The sequence below is a fragment of the Leucopleurus acutus genome (genome assembly GCF_964270905.1).
Source record: "Leucopleurus acutus genome assembly, chromosome: 7".
Taxonomy (NCBI): domain Eukaryota; kingdom Metazoa; phylum Chordata; class Mammalia; order Artiodactyla; family Delphinidae; genus Leucopleurus; species Leucopleurus acutus.
In genome coordinates, this window is record NC_139150.1 from 59,414,282 (window position 1) to 59,438,193 (window position 23,912).

General features: G+C 33.6%; 1 protein-coding gene across 3 annotated transcripts in view; it reads right to left on the minus strand.

Moving 5' to 3' along the window:
• Positions 1 to 23,912, minus strand: part of PTPRD (protein tyrosine phosphatase receptor type D) — a 1,574,709-nt gene that overhangs the window by 1,157,737 nt on the left and 393,060 nt on the right. For all 3 annotated transcript variants that reach the window (XM_082842820.1, XM_082842821.1, XM_082842823.1), the window contains one exon: positions 14,379 to 14,428. The gene's annotated coding sequence lies outside the window, so the exon portion shown is untranslated. The remainder of the gene's footprint in view (positions 1 to 14,378; positions 14,429 to 23,912) is intronic.

Consider the following 23,912-nt stretch of genomic DNA (forward strand, 5'->3'; position numbering starts at 1 on the left):
TAAGTATTAAAATTTAAACCGAGGGGGATTCACATATGGATAACTTATTTAATCAGAATTATGTGTGAGCTAGACAGATAGGAATGATAATTTTTAAAGTTTCATAGTTCAAGGACAGATGATTTTAAACTGAATTTCCATAAACCAAAATTTACTTACGATAATGGCTAAGGGGTTTAATGTTTACTCACTGTGTTAATGTAAATAAAAATTTTAGCCAGAATAGAAGTGTATTTTCTATCAAATGTTCTGAAGATCAAGGTGAGTACAATTCTAAGAAGCTGGATTTATTCGCATTACATGTACACAAAGTGTTAAGGAAAAAGTACATAATGTTAGATTTAGAAAAACCTTCTGGGAGCATTAATAACACAATGATGATTGTAAACAAATCTGTAGCCATTAGTTACCACATGATGAGCAACATTTGTGGTATGTTTGTGTATATGTATATGTGTGTGTTTGCATTCACACACTAGGTTACTAGGGTAGTTGGGTTTTTTTTGTTTTTGTTTTTGTTTTCCTTTCTTTCTTAGTCTTTAACATATAACTGGTGCTTAGTTTTTACAGAGGGGAGGTAATTAATACAAAAACAAAAACCTATTAGCCTCTCTTTGAAGGGCTGCTTAAATGATTTCTTTCTTCCCTGTCACTTATCCCCTCAACTTTGTTTGGTATAGTGTAAACAGCACGAGTTTTGGAGTCTATCCTGTTGGTAATATATGGAAAAACTCCTTACTTACTATCTTAGCATCTCTGATTTTTATTCTATGATAATACCTCACAGAGATTTTGTGAAAATTAAATAAAATAGTAAGTGATTTATTTTAACTATGTACTTTACTAGAGTCCACTTTTCTCCCCTTAGTATTTTTTTTTTATATTCCGTGTTTTCTCCCCACTTTGTTTTTCATATAAAAATATAATATTCATTCCTCTCAAAAATAACTTCTGCAAAAGTGATCTAAAACTAACCTGCATCAGAATCAACTTTGGAATGCTTGATTAAACGCCACTTCCCAGGCTTTACTCCAGATTTGCTGAATCCAACACCCTGGATGGCAGGGGTGCCTGAAAATTCGGTGGTTTAACAAGCTTGCTCTGGGAATGCTGTGCACACTAAATTTGCATACAACTGATCTAAACCATCATGCTTACACAATGGGCTTAACAGTCCTGTATTATATTCTAGTACTTCTTTTCTGAGAAAATCTAAATCATAGATAGCAGGTGGCCTTCTACATTTGACATAAGAAAAGCTAAAAGTGGGAAATGGAATTAATTTCACTTAGCAACTCAGCCTCAACAGACATGATGCGGGGAGGATTTTGTCCACTAAAATACTCACCAGAAGCCTGAAGGCTGACTCTGCTTTTTGTGATTTTTGACCTGTATTCTGAATTCTTTGTATTCCTTCTCACTAAACACTAATAAATGTATTCCTTTTCATCTTTTTGTTTTAAATCTTAAATTTGGGAGAAAAAATATCTTAGTGTGGTACAGAAATTATAAAGTAAGAAGTCTGTGGTTAAGAAGACAATTTTGTCTTCTGAAAATTTCAGCATATAAAATGACAAAGCAATCATATGATGAAATATTTTAATATTGCTTGATTTGTATAAGGTCTGCCTGCCTGAATATTTCTCATTCTTTTTGTTTTTATAGATGAAAGATAAAATCGCTCATTAGAGTAAAATTAATATAACATACATTTGATGCAAAAGCAGCTCATTGCAAACCACAGGTTCAATAAAGTGGATGAAAACACATATATACATTGAGTTCACGTCCATAAAGATAACTTTCAAAGATTATATTAGAATATCGTCTGGGTATTTAGTTATGTACTTACTTTTTTCTTAGAAGTTCATGGAATTTTGAATGAATGAATGAAAAGCACTTTCCTAAGCGGTATTTTTAAATGATTTTTTTAACATCTTTACTGGAGTATAATTGCTTTACAATGGTGTGTTAGTTTCTGCTTTATAACAAAGTGAATCAGCTATACATATACATATGTCCCCATATCTCCTCCCTCTTGTGTCTCCCTCCCACCCTCCCTATCCCACCCCTCTAGGTGGTCACAAAGCACCAAGCTGATCTCCCTGTGCTATGTGGCTGCTTCCCACTAGCTATCTATTTTACATTTGGTAGTGTATATATGTCCCTGCCTCTCTCTCACTTCGTCCCAGCTTACCCTTCCCCCTCCCCATGTCCTAAAGTCCATTCTCTACATCTGCATCTTTATTCCTGTCCTGAGCCTAGGTTCTTCAGAACCATTTTTTTTTTTTTTTTTAAGATTCTATATATGTGTTAGCATACAGGATTTGTTTTTCTCTTTCTGACTTACTTCACTCTGTATGACAGATTCTAGGTCCATCCACCTCACTACAAATAACTCAATTTTGTTTCCTTTTATGGCTGAGTAATATTCCATTGTATATATGTGCTACATCTTCTTTATCCATTTATTTGTCGATGGACACTTAGGTTGCTTCCATATCCTGGCTATTGTAAACAGTGCTGCAATGAACACTGTGGTACATGACTCTTTTTGAATTATGGTTTTCTCAGGGTATACGCCCACCAGAGTACTGGGATTGCTGGGTCGTATGGTAGTTCTATTTTTAGTTTTTTAAGGAACCTCCACACTGTTCTCCATAGTGGCTGTATCAAGTTACATTCCCACCAACAGTGTATGAGGGTTCCCTTTTCTCCACACCCTCTCCAGCATTTATTGTTTCCAGATTTTTTGATGATGGCCATTCTGACCGGTGTGAGGTGATACCTCATTGTAGTTTTGATTTTCATTTCCCTAATGATTAGTGATGTTGAGCATCCTTTCATGTGTTTGTTGGCAATTTGTGTATCTTCTTTGGAGAAATGCCTATTTAGGTCTTCTGCCCATTTGGGGATTGGGTTGTTTGTTTTTTTTGATATTGAGCTGCATGAACTGCTTGTAAATTCTGGAGATTAATCCTCTGTCAGTTACTTCATTTGCAAATATTTTCTCCCATTCTGAGAGTTGTCTTTTTGTCTTGTTTATGGTTTCCTTTGCTGTGCAAAAGCTTTGAAGTTTCATTAGGTCCCATTTGTTTATTTTTGTTTTCATTTCCATTTCTCTAGGAGGTGGGTCAAAAAGGATCTTGCTGGGATTTATGTCATAGTGTTCTGCCTATGTCTTCCTCTAAGAGTTTTATACTGTCTGGCCTTACACTTAGGTTTTTAATCCATTTTGAGTTTAGTTTTGTGTATGGTGTTAGGGAGTGTTCTAATTTCACTCTTTTACATGTAGCTGTCCAGTTTTCCCAGCACCACTTATTGAAGAGGCTGTCTTTTCTCCATTGTATAGTCTTGCATCCTTTATCAAAAATAAGGTGGCCATATGTGTGTGGGTTTATCTCTGGGCTTTCTATCCTGTTCCATTGATCTATATTTCTGTTTTTGTGCCAGTACCAAACTGTCTTGATTACTGTATCTTCGTAGTATAGTCTGAAGTCAGGGAGTCTGTTTCCTTCAGCTCCGTTTTTATTTCTCAAGATTGCTTTGGCTATTTGGGGTCTTGATTTTTATTTCAGATAAATTTACTAGGGCTGGCTGGAACAAAAATTATTACCTTTAATTTTCCAGTTTCCTACTCTAAGTAAACATAAGTTAATCTTGCTTTTCTTTTGATAAGCAGAGAGTAGTAACACAGACTTTAAGAATAGAATTATTTTTTCTTTACAATGTAGTTTTAGCTAGTAATAATGATTACATTAACTAGACCATTACTGAATTAAAAAGAAAGTTCATAGGCAGGCCATATAAGTCTCTGAATGCTTTTCATTATTTTGGTGGTGTGCCTACCAAAATGCACTGGTCATCATTAGAGATGTGCTTTTTGATTGGAAATGCAGTCTGTCAGCATCAAATAGCTGAACTTATGTCATTCTAAAACTGGACATGCCATCACCACTTTCCTCTTACAGTATGTTCCTACTTTATTCTCAGATGATTTTGTTTCGTATATAATTTCTCAACTGAACTCTTTCATATCTAATTTCTTTCAAAATAGGGGATATTTTATCTATAGCTAAACATGTTTTTGGGTTTCTTTTCTGGCATAATTATACTGTCTCAGGTAACATAAAAATAGGAACACCCAAGGCTCTTACAATGAATGCATGTTGTTTTCATTTTTTCTAATACTTCTTCTACTTGATATAAAAACATGTAGATGATATTTTCTTTAAATTCTTTTGGCTTGATAAATAGTACTCAAGGGAATTTTTATATCCGTATTACTTTTATTAGCTAAGAAACAGAATACTCATGTAAACCATATTTATTACACAACTACAAACTAAGCACATAATCACATATATTCACAGAGTCAACATGCCAGTTTGTCAGAACACTCATTTAAGAAAAGATCTCAAGGGGCTTCCCTGGTGGCACAGTGGTTGAGAATTCGCCTGCCGATGCAGGGGACACGGGTTCGTGCCCCGGTCCGGGGGGATCCCACATGCCGCGGAGCGGCTGTGCCCGTGAGCCATGGCCGCTGAGCCTGCGCGTCCGGAGCCTGTGCTCCGCAACGGGAGAGGCCACAACAGTGAGAGGCCCGCATACCACAAAAAAAAAAAAAAAAAAGAAAAGATCTCAATACGGTCAATGAATTGCTAAGATTTCAATGATTTTCTCCTGGCCAAATCCAATGGTCTTTTCCTGATGTTGTTGTTGTTATTATTATCATCATCATTATTTGCGATGCACTAAATAATCATTTAGGAATTTTTCTAACCCTCAGGATAAAAGAATCAGTGGTATACTGGCAAAAGTCTCAGATGCTTCAGATTTACTCAGAAGCAGCTTCCTTTATTTTTATGTAGAGTAAATAGATATAACATCATAAAATTCCAGTACTCAAAAAAAAACACCTTAGAAATCATGTTGTACCACTATCACATATTATAAATGATAAAATGAAGGCCAGAAGGCAATGCTCCCAGAAAATCTTATTAGATGGAAACATTCCCCTTATCTGCCTTCACTACCTTGCAAATCTCATATTCTTTCTATAATCTTACACCTGCTCAAATTTAACACCCACAAGGGAGGACACCTTCATAGACTCCAGTAGGCATTTATTATTATCCTAGCCTCTCCTATAACGTTTTCTTCATGTCCTTCTAATAGGATCTATCATCTCTGTTATAGTTCTCTCCGGTTGTGCAGCCTTGAGCAAATTTCACACTTTCTCTTAATCTCAATTTTACTGGAAGCAAAAGTCCCTCTCTCACAGAGGTTATTATGCGGATTAAAAGAGATAATCATTGTAAGGAATTTAGCACATCACCTGGCACATTTTGCGTGCTCAAAACTTCTTACTATTGTTGTTGGGTTAACTTATGATGTATACACCCACATATCCTTCCCCTTCACTCCTCAGGGAGCTCCAAAATGAGCTCTTATTCAGTCTGTAGGCCAGTGACTGGCACTCGTTATGCATGTGTTTACTTTCAGCAAGTCTCTGTGGGACACATTAAGGAATGAATATTCTCACATACTTGATCCCTGGTGAAATTCTTTCTCCACGTGCCCTTTAGAATAGGCATAATGTCTTCTAATCCTTTGTGTATATACTCTTAACTAAAATCACTTCCAAAAGTTTAAAATGAAACACTGAACGAGCCAGTGCTTTTGTTATATGTGTTCTTAATAGAGTCAGGTTTTTTAGGTTTTACTTGAGAAATTTCATACCAAGTTTAATAAGTGTGCCTTTCTTTGATTTCTCAAGAAGAAAATGAAGTCCCTCCCAAATATATTGGATTTCATCCTTAATTTATATTCAACCTTTTCCTGATACTGCGGTTTGACCTGAAAATTTTGTAGTTTTATCTATTTCATGCATGGGCAAATGCTCTAGCAATAGTATTCAAAACAATTTTGCACGGTAAGCCTTTTATGTAATATTTTATCTGTCATGCTTGAAATTTACATTAGAAGAACAATTGACTTACTCACTAATGATACTTTTAGGGAACTGTGAAAGTTCATGAATAAAATTGAATTTTATGAATAATTTGAAGTAAAAATATCTTACTTTAATGATTGGCTTCATAGATAAAAGTGTATTTAAACATAATACATAAATACGTGTATATGTTATAATTATTTCCAATTTTGAAAAGTGCCTCTTTGCAGTGACAAAATAATCAATATGCATAGTGATAAACATGTTTACTCTGCTATTGCGAACAGACTCACTGTACAATAATGACGCCATGGTAAACCCATCTCTATAACAGATTTATATCCTAGTGGATGAACAGACTCACAGTACAACAGTGATGTCATGGTAATCCCATCTCTATAACAGATTTATATCCTAGTAGATGGACAGATCCTATGAACATGGGAAACCAATTTTACTATGAGACCCGTTAGAACCTCTTGAGGTTAGAGACAAACCTCACAACTTCCCAGGGGAGAGTCTACCTTAAGTGAGTTCACTTTAGAGATTTTATAGCTGGGGCAAAAATCTTATTTTAAAAGTCTACACTTGGAAAAAAAAAACACGCTCGCTCCCAAATTATAGATGTTCAGAGTTTACGATTTGTCCATTGATTCACAGGTATTTTCAAATGGTGTTTTTAAGGTAGAGGCAAGGGTAGTGGGAAGGTGGATCCCAATTACACTTCTTCAAAATAGAGTATCTGTAATCTGTGTCTTCTCTGTCTCTCTCTCTCTCTTCCCACTCTCTCCCTCCCTCCCCATTACCTCCTATAAATATCCAGCACAATGAAAGTATCATCAGAATAATAACTATTGGATCTGTTTGCTATGTATTTTGGAGTAATAACAAATTTTCCTCAACCCCCTCAGCCTTTCTCCACCCTCCACATTGTTCCATTTCCTTTTACAACAATACAGATTATTGTCCATCCCAGTACATGTGGCAAGAGTGCTAGGAAACCAGCAGAATTTCTATGCCAAGTTTTTAGTGATACCATTATAATTTCTGATAATTTCCTTATGGGCTAAAATAATCGTGACTTGACTTAAGCGTGTAATAGAGACATCAATTTGGTTTGAAAAACCTTTTACTTCTAAATTTATTTCAAAATAACAAGGTATTCATAATGACATTATCTCTCCTTGTCATCTACCAGGTTGGAATAAGATGCAATAGTTGAAATAAATGCATGTTCTTGTGTTTTTATAGAAAATATATTTGTATTTCTGTAATAATTATATATTGAAATAAACTCATTGAATATGTGACTATAACAAAAATAACAGATATTAAATAACATACTTAGCCCATTTATTTGAATCTGAGATTGAAAATTGAATATATATAATTGATACATTGAATATATATATATATATATATTCAATATATAGATATATATAGTGGGATGGTTTGAACTAAATGCAAAAAATTCCTAAGGTCAAATTTTCAGGTAAAATGTGTCAGAATATAGGTCAGATTGTGAGTTTGTGGATGGATATCCATTATGATATAGTTAGCTGTTAAATATGTGAAATAAGGTATTTTGTGCTGCAAACAAAGCATGACAATCAGTTGTCCCACCTCCAGAGACAAAGAATGACAGGAAAGTTTCAGTTTCCAATGTTTTCACCCTTGTCAAAAAGGCAGATATGAATATATAGAAACCTATTTGAAAGTTAACAGAATGAGAAAAAAATACTGTTTTCATTTCTCCTCTCTTAGATTCCTTCAAGTTGAGAGATGCAATTTTCTAGAGAAGATGATGATGACAGAAGTTTATAGAGATCTTTCAATTTCTACTTATTCCAGTAAATTTATCCTCCTATTTCTACTTCTGTTCTCCTGTGAGAGTTCATGTTAAAGTTGGAAATTCTTTGCTCATTGGCATAAACTCTTCCTATTCTTTCCAGTTATTTCTTTAAATACTCAGCCATTGCTGATCCTTTCCTTCCATATACTGTCCAGATCTTACTATGAACTCATTTTATAACTCATTTATAACTCATTTATAGTTACCATTGGCACCCATTCACACATACTTCTATAACCATCACACATATCAATTCACACATACTTCTATAACCATCAGCCCAGGACAATTAGCTATAAAAAGATGGTTTGCCAGATCATTGGCTTTAATGAATCCTTAGAATGTACAGTATTGAATCCTCATTCCCTATTCCTAATATGCTTTTTATTTGAAGTAACAATTGCAAATCATACCTGAAGTAGAAAGAGGTAAGACAACATATTCTTGATCCCAAATGGAGTTATTGATTCTATTAGTAGAACCTGCCCCCCAACTCCATCTAGATCAACTCAGTTGTGAATGGTTTTGCTACACAAACAATTGTTCAAATCTAGAATTCATGCTTGCCTCTTATTCTCTCACCATCTACTTCAACTTAAATAAATCCTTGTGGTTCTACCTCCAAAATACACTGTGATCCCATCCTGGTCCAAGGCATCACATTTTTCTCTCTCTGAACTCAGCAAACATCTCCTCCTAAAAGTTAGTTCTCCACAAAGCACTTTTCTTAAAATTTGATTTAGATTACTATACGCCTTTGCTTAAAAATGTTCAATGGCTTCCAATGGCATTTATAATAAAATCCAATATACTTATCATGGCTTACAAGGCTAAACCTTATCTCATGCCTCCTGCCTTTCCACTTACTATGGTCCAGGCACACTAACATTCTTTACACTCTTTGAACATTCCAGCTCCCCTTTCCCCTTTCCCTCAGAGGCTAGAAATCTCTTTATACTCCTTCCCCTCTTCATCCCTTCATATGGGGAACTCTACTTTTCCTTTGAAGCATTAAACATCAACTCCTGTCCCAGCTGTTTTATATTTGGGAATGCTTTTCTTCATAACACTTATCAAAATTGAGATTTACTTTTTATTTAATCCTTTTTCTACTTTATTTAATCTAATTTCTACTGTGAAATTGATAAATATATATATATATGCTTTGTCTGTTGCACCATTGCAACATTAGTTAGCCATCTTCCTAGTACAGAGTAAGTTCTTCATAAATGTTGGCAGAAAGAAAGAAAGGAAGGAAAAAAGGAAGGGAGGGAGGGAAGAAAAGTTTGGAAAGAGGATGTGTTGCAGAAAACAAATGTTTTATTTAGCAAAAGAAACACGAAAACTTTTCTCTAGTTTACATAGAATTGATTTTCTAGATAGCAAAATTTTAGAGAACGTATGCTATTGCCAGATATTAGGCCAGGAACTAGAAAATATTTCTACTTTTCAGGGGGAGAAAAACCAAAACATTGTACTTTAATAGTTCAAGGAAATAAATACATCATTGAATAGGAACTAAAATTATATAGCTAATATTTTGTGTGTCCAATAATTTTATTCTAAAGTTCAGTCGTCATTTATATTACCAAAACTTTTTAGTTACTTGGATTTTTCTGAATGCATTTTACTTTTTTTTTTTCTTTTAGGCTTTTTTAAAGGGTTAGTTTGGGGCTCAAATTATGCATAATAAAATATTCTACATGTTGATAATTCTTCAGTTTCTACTGTTTTTCTTCCTTCAGTATGTTAACTGTGTATCTTTGAACTTTATTTGTCCCTAAACTCTGTAATCTCTGTGAAAATGAAATAAAGTATATTTGCCTGCCATCAATTACTTCTGTATGTTGTCTGTGTCTTCATGGATTTTCTTCCTTTAAGTATCATTTATCTTCAGTGACAGACACCTTCATGAAGTAAGGTTTGTGTAACCTGTGCTGTATTTCACAGATAAACTCATTATTTAGCTATTTAAAATGGCTAGTACAGGATCAGACCCATTACTGCTATGTAAACTCTTTGGACCAATCTTCAAGACATTCTTCAGTGTTTCACTCACCTTTGTCCTTCCTGCTTTAACTATCCCACAGTGATTAGTAATGTAGTAAAAGTGAAAATCACCTAATTAGCTTTTAATTAGCACACACTCTATATTTTATCATCTTTGGCTACCTCAGACAGGCAACAACGTCAAAAGAATAACAGCTCTGATACAAATCCCAGGCTCTCCAAACATATGAAAATAAATCAGTATCATTTTTATTTTAATTTCAAGGATTAATCTATAAACCCCCAATTTTTCTCAGATTTCTCACTATTATAAAGATTTGAAAAATAGTAATTGTTAAAAACATCACTTTAGTTTGCATCTGCTAATCCCAAACTCCCAATCCATCCTTCCCCCACTCCCCCTCGGCAACTACAAGTCTGTTCTCTATATCCGTGATCCTGTTTCTGTTTCATAGATAAGTTTGTTTGTGTCATTTTTTAGATTCCATATATAAGTAATATCATATGGTATTTGTCTTTCTCTTTCTGACTTAGTTCACTTAGTATGATAATCTCTAGGTCCATCCATGTTGCTGCAAATGGGTGGATAAACAAGGTCCTACTGTACAGCACAGGGAGCTATATTCAATACCTTGTGATAAACCGTAATAGAAAAGAATATGTAAAAGAATGAAGATATGTATAACTGAATCACTTTGCTGTATAGCAGAAACTAACACAACATTGTAAATCAACTATACTTCAATAAAATAATTTAAAAAATAAAATAGAAACATCATTTTATATGGCTTGCTTTTGCACTTCCATTGAGTTATGAGTTACTCTGAAGTCAATGAACTGGCTTGGAATAAAAACCCAGAGATTAAAAAAGAAACAGTCTAAATTTGACATGTGCATATTGAACCTATTGAACTTTCCATTTGAAAATAATCATTTAATTCCATTATGTTTCATTACATCTCTCAAATATTTCAACTATTATGGAGGAAATTGAATGTATTTAAATCAAGATGATAACTTGGAGAGGAAACACATATTCAACTCACAAAAGATGCATAATAGGACAATATAATCTGTGGTAAACACAAACATATTTATGTAACTGACTCAGAATTTTAAGGGAGAAATAATACCGTTTTTAATACTATCATTCTTATCAGACACAAAACACTAGTACGTGGTGCACTGCTGTGTGCACTGCTGTGTTCTGTCAAAACTTTCATACTTATATCTATATGTATCTATAACGATCTCTCTATATATTAATCACAAGGTAAATAAAATCTTAATGAAGTTCATACAATAATACTTTGCAGTCAAGCCTTCAGGCTGTATTTATCATGGTGTTTACATGTTTATTCAATTTATTAGACAATATTTTGGAAGCAACTAAATACATTTTAATAATAATTTTATTTGAATGCCAAAAGTTTAGCCAATATCCTGAGGTGTTTTTTTTTTTTTTAAGATGATTTTTTTTTAACATCTTTTTTTGGAGTATAATTGTTTTACAATGGTGTGTTAGTTTCTGCTTTATAACAAAGTGAATCAGCTATACATATACATATATCCCCATATCTCCTCCATCTTGCGTCTCCCTCCCACCCTCCCTATCCCACCCCTCTAGGTGGTCACAAAGCACCGAGCTGATCTCCCTGTGCTATGTGGCTGCTTCCCACTAGCTATCCATTTTATTCTGAGTTTTTTAATGATTGTGTGGAATATTTATTTTGCAGACTTTTGGTTCACTCCATAATATATAATGGAAATAAATTATAATACATGTAAGGTTAAAATCAAATATTAATTTTGTTATGCTTTTGGATATTTCAAAATTATGGCCACCTGATTTTGGCATGTGAAACTTATAGTGAACAATGCGTAAATACATATATTAACTTTATGAAATACTACAAATTGCTTATATGTAGCTACATTAAATTATTAAATAATCATCAATATCAGTGTCTTCATATTTATATATAAATTTTACAACAAAAAATTTAACATATACACAGAGCATTTACTATCTTAATGAAAAGCTATCCAGCTAACTATCTTAAGCACACAAGATAATATTATAGAACAATATCTTTAATACCTGGAGATCATTAAATGTGAAGGTTCAAACAATACAGCTTTTATTGAAACCAAAGGAAAATATCTTATCAACCATGGCTAAGGCAACTATTTCTTAGATAGGACACAAAATCATAGAAAAAGTAATCACACAAGAAATAAACCTAAGAAACTAGAATAAATTAAAATGAAGAACTTCTATTTATCAAGAGACATCAACAGGAGATGAAAAATTCCACCAAATGGTTTCATATAAAATATAAATATCCAGTGGTGTGCTAGTAAATGTTTAACACCTAGTACTCCAGAAGAAAAGTCCTATTTTTTTAGTGTTTGCCAATATGTGTGGTGTAAATACTTCTACCATGGTGCTTTTAAAACTACTAAGCAGCTCTCAAAATTCTTGACACTTCAACAGTAGGCTCTTATGAATCAGGTTAAGGCACCCTAGCATATCAGTGCATATATCCAGCAAAGGATTCAATACCCATATGTATATGATAAAAAAAAAGGATAAATAACATAATTTTAAAAGGATAGATAATAGATAATACGACAAATAGTTTTAAAAAATAAGTTTTTAGTACCACTAATCTTCAGGACATTCAAATTAAAATATCCCTATATACACAACAAAGTGGCTAAAAGAGAAGGATGAAAAATCCCAGTGTTACTGAGTATCTAGAGCAACTGAACTCTCACATCCTGCTGTTGAAACCTGAAATAACCACTTGGGTAAAACGTCACTCTCTCCTAAAGCGGAACATATGCACAGCCTATATGCCCAACAAAATATATACACATATTCCCTAAAAGACATCTTCCAGATATCCATATGACTGTTACTCATAAGAGCCAAACTCTAGAAGCTATCCACATGCTTATAAATGGGAGAAAGGACCATAATTTGGTATATTCACACAGTTGCCTACTACACAGTAATGAGAAGGAGTGATTTACCACAGCATATAATCTTACAAATGTCACTTTGAGCAAAAGAAGCAAAGCAGTACCTATCATATGTTTTCATTTGTAAAACGTGATTAAGTAGGCAAAGTAATCTATCTTCCTAGAATTCAAGATAGTGTTTATGTTCTGTGGGTATAGTTACTAGAAAAGAGCAATTAAGGTGGGGGCTACAATGTACTCTAATTTTTATCTTTTTTTTTTTTATTTATGTGAGTGCTGGTTATATGGGTGTGTTCATTTTGTGACAATTCACTGAGACTGTGCACTTAAGCTATGAGCAATTTTCTCTGTGTATGTTTATATAAGAATATTAAAAAAACAGGAGATGACATAAATTTTAAAAATATTTTGTACCATTTTATAAAATGAAATGATTTGTAGGTTTATTTATATATATTTGTAAAATATAAGTTACAAATTAAAAAAATAACTTCTCAAGGATAAAATTATTGTTCTATGCATATCCAAATAACATTTTATAAAATGTCTTCCATTTTCAGCAGAATCCTTCTCGAAGGGCAGAGGGATTTTCCCTTGATTCTATATGACACTTGTTTTTCATAATCTTACATTTTTTCTAAAAATATCACCAAAGGGAACACAGTAGAGTGCCCAGAGGTGGTTGCCTACAGTCTCTTAAAACAACTTCTTCAAGATACATTTCAATAGTGCTGAATTACCAGATAAAGAGGAGATGGAGTCAATTGCCTCTGTGTTTCCAAAGATATCGTTCCCCCCAGATATCAAATGAATGATACAAATGCCCATATTATCTGTATTTTATATGTCAATTACAAGCTAAATCTTTATCATGTTTACTATTAAGGAACAGATAAACACTGAAAATCCTTCTACTAAAATAACCCAATCAGTTTCACAACACAGACTTATGTTTACTTATATTCTGTAGTAATCAATTATAAATGTAATCCATATTCACATTTTTAACACGTTATTGAATGCATTAACCACAGAAATTAACAAATAAATAACACCTCCCCAAATCACCTTAGAAGTTACTGGTGATTTCTTATCATCTCTATTTCCATACTTACATATTTTACTTTCAACTCTCTAAAGCTCCAACATCAAGTTTTAATAGAAGAACCCAATTTTGATAAATCCTGACAGGTTATAATTTTATAAGTTTTACTTTCAATAACTCATTGCCTTATTCATTGGCATCAAATAGACCTCCCTATAAATATTTTTAATATATAAAATTGTCATTCATATCCAAAGAAATTTTGTCCATGGTATAAATCTTTACCTTCCTGAACGATGCTTCAAATTCACTTAGAAACCTATCAAAGGCTACATCAAATGACTATATTACTATAAACTACTCAAGAACATAAACATTAGATAGAAAATATCACATAGTTTCTTCAGAATTTCCATAAAAGTAAGGTAAAGTATCAAGCTACTTATGCAAATTCCCTTTACTGTTATTAATCAAGCAGGGGTAATAGAGAAAAACTATAAAATTTAGTATATTAATTATAATCTTACCATAGGCTCACAGGTTAGGAATTCAAAGAAAAAGTTCACCACCCTGAGACCTAAAAAAGTACAACCAAAAACATTTTGTATTAGTATAGGTATTGCATTTTAATTCAAGATCATAAAATGTTAAATAGTGATACAATATCATGAAAAATTTTATTTTATGTATAATTAGTGTACATATAACTTGACAATTTTGACTACATTTGTCTGAAATAGCATTACTGTTACTCAGCTCACATCACTATTGTGATTTGAAATTAATTACTCTAATTTCAGCTCTTTAATGCAGGGATGACAAACAAGCAGAGAAAATTTGTCTCTTTTGCTTCTTGTGGAACTATGGGTGAGGGACACATTTGCAAGCAAAATGTATTTTGCATATATTATTTTAAAAAGCCTTCTCAGTTATACTCAGTTAACAGTGTCAAATACACACACACACACACACACACACACGTTACTGTGTACAAATGTGATTAGCATACCATAATCCAACTGATCTCTTTGCTTTAATCAGTGGGTAATATATATCTCTCCATGACTATAAATATTCTCTATCATCATTTTAAAGATCATGTAGTATTCCATAGTTCATTGTAGTATTCCAATAGCACTTTATGAAACTGGTTATTATCACTGTCATTAAATCAAGACATTTGATTACCATCACATGTGATCATATTTAGTAGTTAACGTGCTTTGCAAGAGTTTTATCATTTTGATGCTGTGGTAACTTGCTCATCAACACACATTTATTACGCCCTTGAATTTGCTTCCTTCGAGGTAGATACTATTCTATATGAACAAAATAAGGAAACTGAAGATTTCATTTCTACCCTCAATGAAGAAATTAGTAACATTTATGAGCCCTTTAGAAAACTCATGAATGACTGGTATATACGCAGGTGCTCTACTGTGTAATGTGTTACAAGTTCATAGAAGATAGAAAATTGACATCCATTATGTAAATTCCTTATGAGTGGTGTTGCTTTGGAGGATACGTTTTTCTCAGATTTCTATTCATTAAATCTTTTCTACTACAAATGAAGGAAACATTATATAACATAGTTTATCTGACAAAGGAATGCTATTTAATTCTTAGGAGGCATTATCATATGTGGAAATGATTTTGACAGTAATAGGAACCACTTGAGTGAAATAAAATGTTTCTAACATTCTTCTGATCAAATGTTAGTGGAAAACAAACTATTACTATCACTGAAGTATAAATATTCACATTAAAATGTATTGTTCTTATTCTGCAAATTGAAATGCATGTGTGGAGTTAAATCTTCCATAATGAATGCTCAGACTTTCTTGGTCAAAGTCACCGAACCAAGAGGTGGCAGAGACTCGACTGTACTCTGAGTATCTGATTCTTAATCCACTTGTGTTTCACTCCAGTTACTGGCCATGGCCCCAGGTCTCCTTGTTCCCAAGTGGTTACACTGCTTACTAGCCCTCCATAGATGTCTCTGCTTCCCATCCCTTTTACTAATCCGAATGCACATGGACTAACCTTGCCAGTGTCCCAGGCTCACTATTCTACTGCTTTCTGCTTTCATTTTCCCTATGGGAGCAAGGAAGGAAAAGATCTCTTCAGAAGATCTACTTCCTACTGATGTTGGTTGAAAGGGAAGTCTTTCCCAAGAATCTAGTGTGATCTGAATGCTTATACTTCAGAAGGTCAATCAAGGAATTATAGTGACTTGCCCCCAGTATTCCCCTCTTTTATCAAGAGGTGCATCAATTTAAATTTGGGGCAGATGTTAAATTAAGTGTTAGAATCAATAATCAGTATTGCCATCGTGGAATGAACTCCTTGGATACACTAATTGAAATTTTTAATGGTTATTACCATTTTATTATTAAAGATTTAAAGTCGAGCTTTAAGATTTGACATTATAATACAGAAACAATGATTTCTTTTAGCACTATCAGATGCTAGATTACTCCTGCAGGCACTGTGTTGCATATTTCCAATATAAATTGACATTTTCAACTGAATAATAGAATTTCAACATAAAAAGCACATAAGGTTATTTATGTTCTCCAGTTACACACAGAATGCTTATCTGTATCTGAATGTGAATACTCAGTAACAGTAAATCCAAAGGACATCCTTGTTTGTATTACTGACATTGTTATACTGATTAGATATGTTGGACACTCAGACTTGAAGTCACTGCTTATGTTTAAATTCAGGGATTCTAGAAATGACATTAAATGCATTTGGCTAGTTGTTTCTCAAACCGAAGGCCATGCCAGGGAGGTGATTTTAGGCATATAAGAAAGCCAAAGCAGAAATATGGCCCACCTCAACTTTAATCTACCTTTTTCGATGATTTACATGGCCTGATTCAGGCAAGAATACTGAGTACTGGGATATACTTAAAGAGGAAAGAGTCCATTTTAACATGATATGAATGAGATAAATATTTTTAGGGGAGAGATTTGTGGTGAAGGATCAGTTATTAAACTGTCAATGACATTGGCACTGACAATGTGGTCCTTAGGGTGGTCCTTGATGCATTTCAGGAAATTTTATTTCAGGTAATAAGATTCTAGCTAAATGAATTTGATCAGGTATACTTCTTTCATTTGTGCTACTTATCTTTGGAGGAATAACCACTCAGAAAGATCTTATGCTGAGCCAAGTAAGCAAACTTCAGAAAAAAAAAAAAAAAAGAGAGATTGGTAATTCTGGAAGTCTAATATCCTGAACCTATGATATTCAAGGAGGCATGTGTCATAGTAATGTCTATATAACTGTCAAATTACTGCAGAAATCTTAAAAAGTTGTACTTGAATTAGTATTTCTATAGATTACAGCTATTAATTAATGGATTTATTGGATATGTGGCTGTTTGGAAAAATTCATGGAATTGGCATTTCAGATGGTGATTTCTCTGATGTTAAAACAGTTTGGAGTACTTTATTTCTTCTTGGCTCAATTTTGCTGAGAAGTTCAACTTTTAAAGGGAATGACAAAAGGTTGAATTTTTAAATGATTTGGAAATCTAAAAATTGTGAAGTTATTTTAAATAATTATAAATAATTCTAAATAATTGCAAATTATTTTAAAGACAATATGGTGGGTTTAGAAAAATAATATTTAGTTAGCAATGGATAAATAGTACAATGCTAAGATTTCTATACTTTATTTCATATATCTTCAATTGGCATTCACAAAAGTCTCTTGTATTTCCATTAATACTCACAAAAAGTGAGATTATTTTCCACATTTTCAGTTAAAAAAATGGAAGCTAACAGTTGCCAGAATATACTCCAAAATGTCTTATCACTAATACATTGTGAAGTCAAAATTCAACTCAAGCTGAATTAAGTTCAGGATCTCAATTAAGCCATATGCCATAAATAACATTTAGTAAAAATAAGCAATATGTAAAGCACTGGTTTAAGTATTTTGTATGTATCAACTAATTTAATTCCCACAACTGTATCTAAACTTTACCCATGAACAAAACTTGAGCTGTGAGAAAATTATTGTGTAAATGTACTATTACACAGTTGTTTTTTGTTGTTGCTGTTTTTGGTTTTAACCCAGAGACCCTGGTATCAAACTGTTCTGTGAACCATTACACAACCCAGTTTCCACATCCTATTTTATTATTGTGCAATATTTCTTGCAAGTGGTATTTTGATGAATATATATTTATATATATATATAAATATATATATAATTAGATTCAGGGGTCATGTAATTACACATTTATTATATGTCTACTATCCCCTTAGTTGATCCTTTAAAATATCAATAGTAGTTAACATTGATTGAATATCTACTATGCGTCAGGAAGCATGTTAAGTGCCTTAGGTTCAATTCATTTAATCCTTAGAACAATCCTACCAGGTTATTATGATTACTGTTCTTATATAGATAAGACAATTGATTAGAGAGGTTAATAAACGTGCCCAAGAGCATAGAGGTAGAAATGGTACCGCTGAATTTCAAACACAAACTCTCTTACTCTATTCATTACATGCAGCAAATAAATTCTAATTCTTTTAATGAAGAGGAGGTGTGAAATAAATTAAGGGTTTCCATTTTATTCTATTTAGAATGAAATAAAAATTCAACTTCATAAAGCAGAGATATAACTACACTCTCAATTTATTTTAAATGAATGTACAAAAATAGTAAACAAATTAAATCATTCCAGTCATACAACTCCAACATATTATGACTAATTTTAGATAGGGACAGCTCCATAGTGCCTAGCTCATTAAATGCTAAACTGAAACTATACATTATTTTCTGCCAATAATTTAGAATACATGAGATTTTACAAAATATTCAAGTTTTATGTAATATATACATAATTTTGGTATAAGTTATCAGAAATGCTTTCTTAGAAAACCAGATAGCCTTCTATACATTTAGAAAATTGCAAATACTATGTTTATTAAAAAAAAAAAAACAGACTTTGAACTCTTGCTTCTTTCAAGACTGTCAAGCTTATCATCTCAGAAACATAATTCTTATTATAATTGCAGACTACATGTATGCGGGAAAAAAGTACACTGTTTCAATGGAACCTGACATATTGTAAATCCTCAATAAATAACTAATAAACACCTAAATAAAGAAATAATTCAATGCTTCAATAAAGAATAATTGCTGACAGGCCCTTAGGAAGAAAACTACCCTGTATTTAGGTGTTAGATTTTTACCTTAGCTCAGTAACATCCAGACTTTCTCAATGTCTTATTTAATACCTAAATCATTTCTTTCAAAGCAGATCTTAAATCCTGGGAAAGCTGGAGGGACAGGCAGTGATAAGTTTCGGAACTATCAACTCATCCCATAATTAGGTAATTTGTATATCTGTAAATCTGTTGCTCAACTATAACTATAAACAACACATATAACTATATAATATTAGTTCAGTAATTCATTTATCTATTTAATAAATATTTTTTTAGCAACTGTGTGTCAGTCACTAGTATTCTAGAATGTGAGGTTAAAGTGATGAACAAGACAAACACAGTCCGATCTCATAACTTTTATTTATTTATTTTTGCGGTACGCGGGCCTCTCACTGTTGTGGCCTCTCCCATTGCGGAGCAGAGGCTCCGGACGCGCAGGCTCAGCGGCCATGGCTCACGGGTCCAGCCGCTCCGAGGCATGTGCGATCCTCCCAGACCGGGGCACGAACCCGCGTCCCCTGCATCGGCAGGCGGACCCTCAACCATTGCCCCACCAGGGAAGCCCCGATCTCATAACTTTTATATCCTGGTTACAAATATGATATTTAATGATTTTATATTTGATTGCCACTATCAAAAGGCACTACAAATGCTGCCCTAACACTCTAAACTTTCATAAGGATTGTTCTTCAGGTGTTCCAAACCCTAGCTTAATATATTTTAATAAGTTCAAATGGGTTTAATACTATGACGGAAAGTTCCAGTTATCCCCCAATATCCATCTTTCCCTGTTTTTAGCAAAAGAACTGCTGATTTTTAGCTAGGTTCACGTCTACTTGGAAAAAGATTCTTAGTCTTGGTGCCATAAGACTAAGCTCTGGCAAAAGCATGTATGTTCAAGTAGACTGAGCAACTTCTAGGAAGTGCCACTGAATGTAGAGAGTACGCCCATCTTTGTCTCCTTTTCTCGTTAATTCTCTAGCTAGAATGCAGCATTAATGCCTGGAGCTCCAACGGCAGTTTTGTTTGTTTTTTGTTATTGTTGTTGTTAATCATGAGAGGCTACACTCCTCTTTCTGCTCCCTTAAACTCTACTCTGTTACAAGTAGAGTAATAAGATGGGAGGAGACTGGATCCTGGACAGGGTATGTCATCTCAGGCTTGGATGGATGACCATTTAAATGCGAATGAGAAATGCTACAGACACAGAAAGCAGATTAGTGGTTTTCAGGGACTGAAGGGTGAGCAGAATGTGAATGGCGGCCAGTAGGTACAGGATTTCTTTTTGGCTCATGAAAACATTATAAAATTTAGAGAGTGGTGCTGGTTACACAATGCTGAATACACTAAATCCAATGTACTGTACACTTTAAAAGGTTATACGAAAAAAGAATTTTATAGTATGGGAATTACATCTCAAAAAAGCTATTATAAAAAAACTTGTGCCTTATATCACCTTATTAGTTTAATATGATCGTAAAGAATTTGGATACATTTTACTGTGACAGAAAACTAATTGTACAGCATATTCTTTGGAGACTCAAATTTGTCTGAATCTATTAGTTTCCTACTGTGCATTAACATGTTTGTATATATTAGAGAAAATGGAAATGACAAGAGATGGCGATCTTTCTTCCATGGTTTAAAATCTACTGAGGAAAGATGTTATTCATGAATTAACTGACAGCACAAACCATTAATCTCCCAGGGCTTTTGTGAGGATTTCATTATATAATTGGAAGTTATTTGAAAACTGCTATATAACAAAAGGCATGACTAGGAAAAAAAAAAGTTGCCAAAATACATTATAGGCTGGAATTTGTCTTTTAGCCTGTTGGTAGTGGTGCCTTTGATATCTTTATAACTGAATGGATATCTGGTTTGAAATTGTGCTTACAAAAAACCAAAATGTTAAAACCTCTAAATAAAGTTTTATCTTTGTTAAAAAGGTATAAAACGAAAGTAATGATTACAAATATTTCTGGTGTCAAATAGATATAGAAACAACATTAAGCAATCCATTTTTGGAGTGGGAATTTACATGTTTTAAACTAAAATGTATAGATCCTTACATTTAATATTTTGACTCTTAGATATCATTATCCTTAAACATGCCACTCCAAATTATTCAAAACATTAACATTTTATTAAAAATGTTTGTTGTGCTCACATGATTGGCAACAATAACTTCCAACTATAAATGGGTATATTATAAGGAGATTCTCCAAACCCTTTTTCATGGGTGGTATTGTCATATTATACTTTTCCTAAGTTGCCATTCAGCCACATTAATAAAGCTTCAAAAATAATAACGCTCATGATAAAAGCTGTTGTGTTATAGATACCTACACATTTGGGAAGAAATTAAAATTGTAAACGATAATTTCCAGCATAATATCATGATCTTTTCATTACTGGAGTTGGTTATACTGGGAAATCTGTAAGAACCTGTGAAAGTTCACAGGATTGGTTTAACCTTTATGGAAATTATTTGGTAACTATAGCAACATTTATTTTCATCTCACTTCAACTGTTGCAAGAGGTCAGATAAGCTTTGGAGCTTCAGTTCAGCAGCTGCCATCATGACTGTCAGATCGTTTTCCCTCCCTATTCTCAAAGTATAGAGCTGTATTTGGACCGCATAGTCCCTTTCTAGCTTACTCTACATATTGGCTACTTGAATAACCCCCTGGAAAATACCCAGTATTCCTTTTTCTTTTCCTTTTACCATTTTCTTGGCAATTACCAACACAGAGGTAAAAGTGAGGTATACAGCAGTACCTCTCAAACTTAAAAGCCCATACCTCTTAAACGCACATACAAATCATTTGGGATTCTTAATAAACTATAGATTCTCATTGATAGTTCTGGACTTGTTAGAAATGCAGCATCTCAGGCCCTGTCCTGGAATTATGGACCAGATTCTTCATTTTAACAATATCAGCAAGGTTTTTTAAGCCATATGTTCTTTACCTCTAAGATGGGGTAGTCGTAGATCGTGTACCCCACAACCTCTGTCTCCTCTTTAATCTCCCTTCCACGCTAATCCTCCCCACCTCAATTAGATGATGTTCCATAAAATCCTCTCTTCTAAGCTTTGAAAAAGAAAGCTGCTATACCTAAATGTTTGCTTCCTATTTTGCTATTCCACCACACAACTAGCCCTATGCATTGCTCGTGTTTCATCATCATTATCATTTCTTAACAGTTACCTACCCATGACATTCCTAATAGCCGCGAAAGTGAAATATTTCCAATCCCCCCCTTTTCTGTATCTACTTCTCTCTCCTGCTATGACATAATTTGCTTATACATTTTTAAGTGGATTAAAGTTATTCATGTTAACAACTTCAATTTTCCTATCTCCATTTAAATAATGTATCTTCATCTATTCCTAATATATTACTTCGTTTCCAAGAAAGGACTCTCTCTCCTTCTTGTATTCTTGTTTTCATCTTCTCTTGCCTGTCCTAAAGACATCTTTTATGCTTTTTCTAATGACAATCAATTTCCCATTCTCCACTTGATCATTCCTTTCAGCCTATAATGTCAAGCTTTACCTTTCCTGGAGAACTTTGCCCTTGATCTGCCTACCTCTTCAAGCTTCTATCTTTTATTTTTCTTTTGGGTGGGCAGTCTACACTTACTTTTTATACCTAACAATATGTTGTTTACCCTAATAACTATAATGGCACTCTTTATTGAGCATCTCCAATAGTGCCAAAACATCAAATCACATTCTTCTTAATGTCATCATCACCCTCAAATAATTCACAGCCCGTGTGCTTGTTGACTACTTCCTTCTTGAAATTCTCTTATGCCAGGGATTCCGTCACTGCCTTCTTATTTTTTAGTTTTAGTTTTGTTTTTCTTTTTTAATATTCTGATGACTACAGCTTGTGGGTTTTGCTTTGCTTTTTTCTCCTTCCCAGTATCTTTAAATATAGGCAGACTTGCAGCATGTCTACCCTCAGCACCAAGCACAAGGCCCAGGGGCAGAGCTGTGCTCGGGGATTTTTGAATGAATACGTGAATCAGTGTATGACTATATTTTGTGATCCTCTCCTATTTCTACATCTTCCATATCCGAAATTACCCTCATACATATGGCTTAAGTTACCATCATCTCTATGGGGAATATTTCCAAATAAGTATTTCTAGATCTGCCTGTACTCCCCAGTTCAAGTGTTATTTCCCAACTTCGTGCTAGATGTTTCTACTTACCTGCTGCACAATTACCCTGAAGTCAAAATACCCAGAACAAAATTAAAACCCACTCTACTTGTTGCTGTTGCCAAAACCCACTCTACTCTCTGCCTTCTCGCTGTTACTGACACTTCTAACTTGTCATTTTTTTCAACTTCATTGAGATACAATTGACATGTAATATTATGTAACTTTAAGGTGTAAAATGTGTTGAATTGAAACACTTTTGTGACACAGTGAGGGTACCACTATAGCCTTAGTTAACACCTCATCATATCACAAAATTGCCATTCCTTTTTGTGGTAAGATCATTTAAGATCTACTCTCTTAGCAATTTTCAAGTGTATAATACAGTATTGTTAACTATAATTACAATGCCGTGCACTAGATCCCCATAACTTATTCAGTTTCTAACTGCAAGTCTGTATTCACTGACTGACATGTCACTATTTCCCCTACACTGCAAGCCCCTGCTAATCGCCACTCTACTCTTTATTTCTATGAGTTCAGCTTTTTAGACTCTACATGTAAGTGATATTGTAGAGTATTTGTCTTTCTCTGATTTATTTTACTTAGAATAATGTTCTCAAGGCCCATCCGGGTTGTCACAAATGGCAGGATTTCCTTCTTTCTCATGCCTGAATAATATTCCATTATACA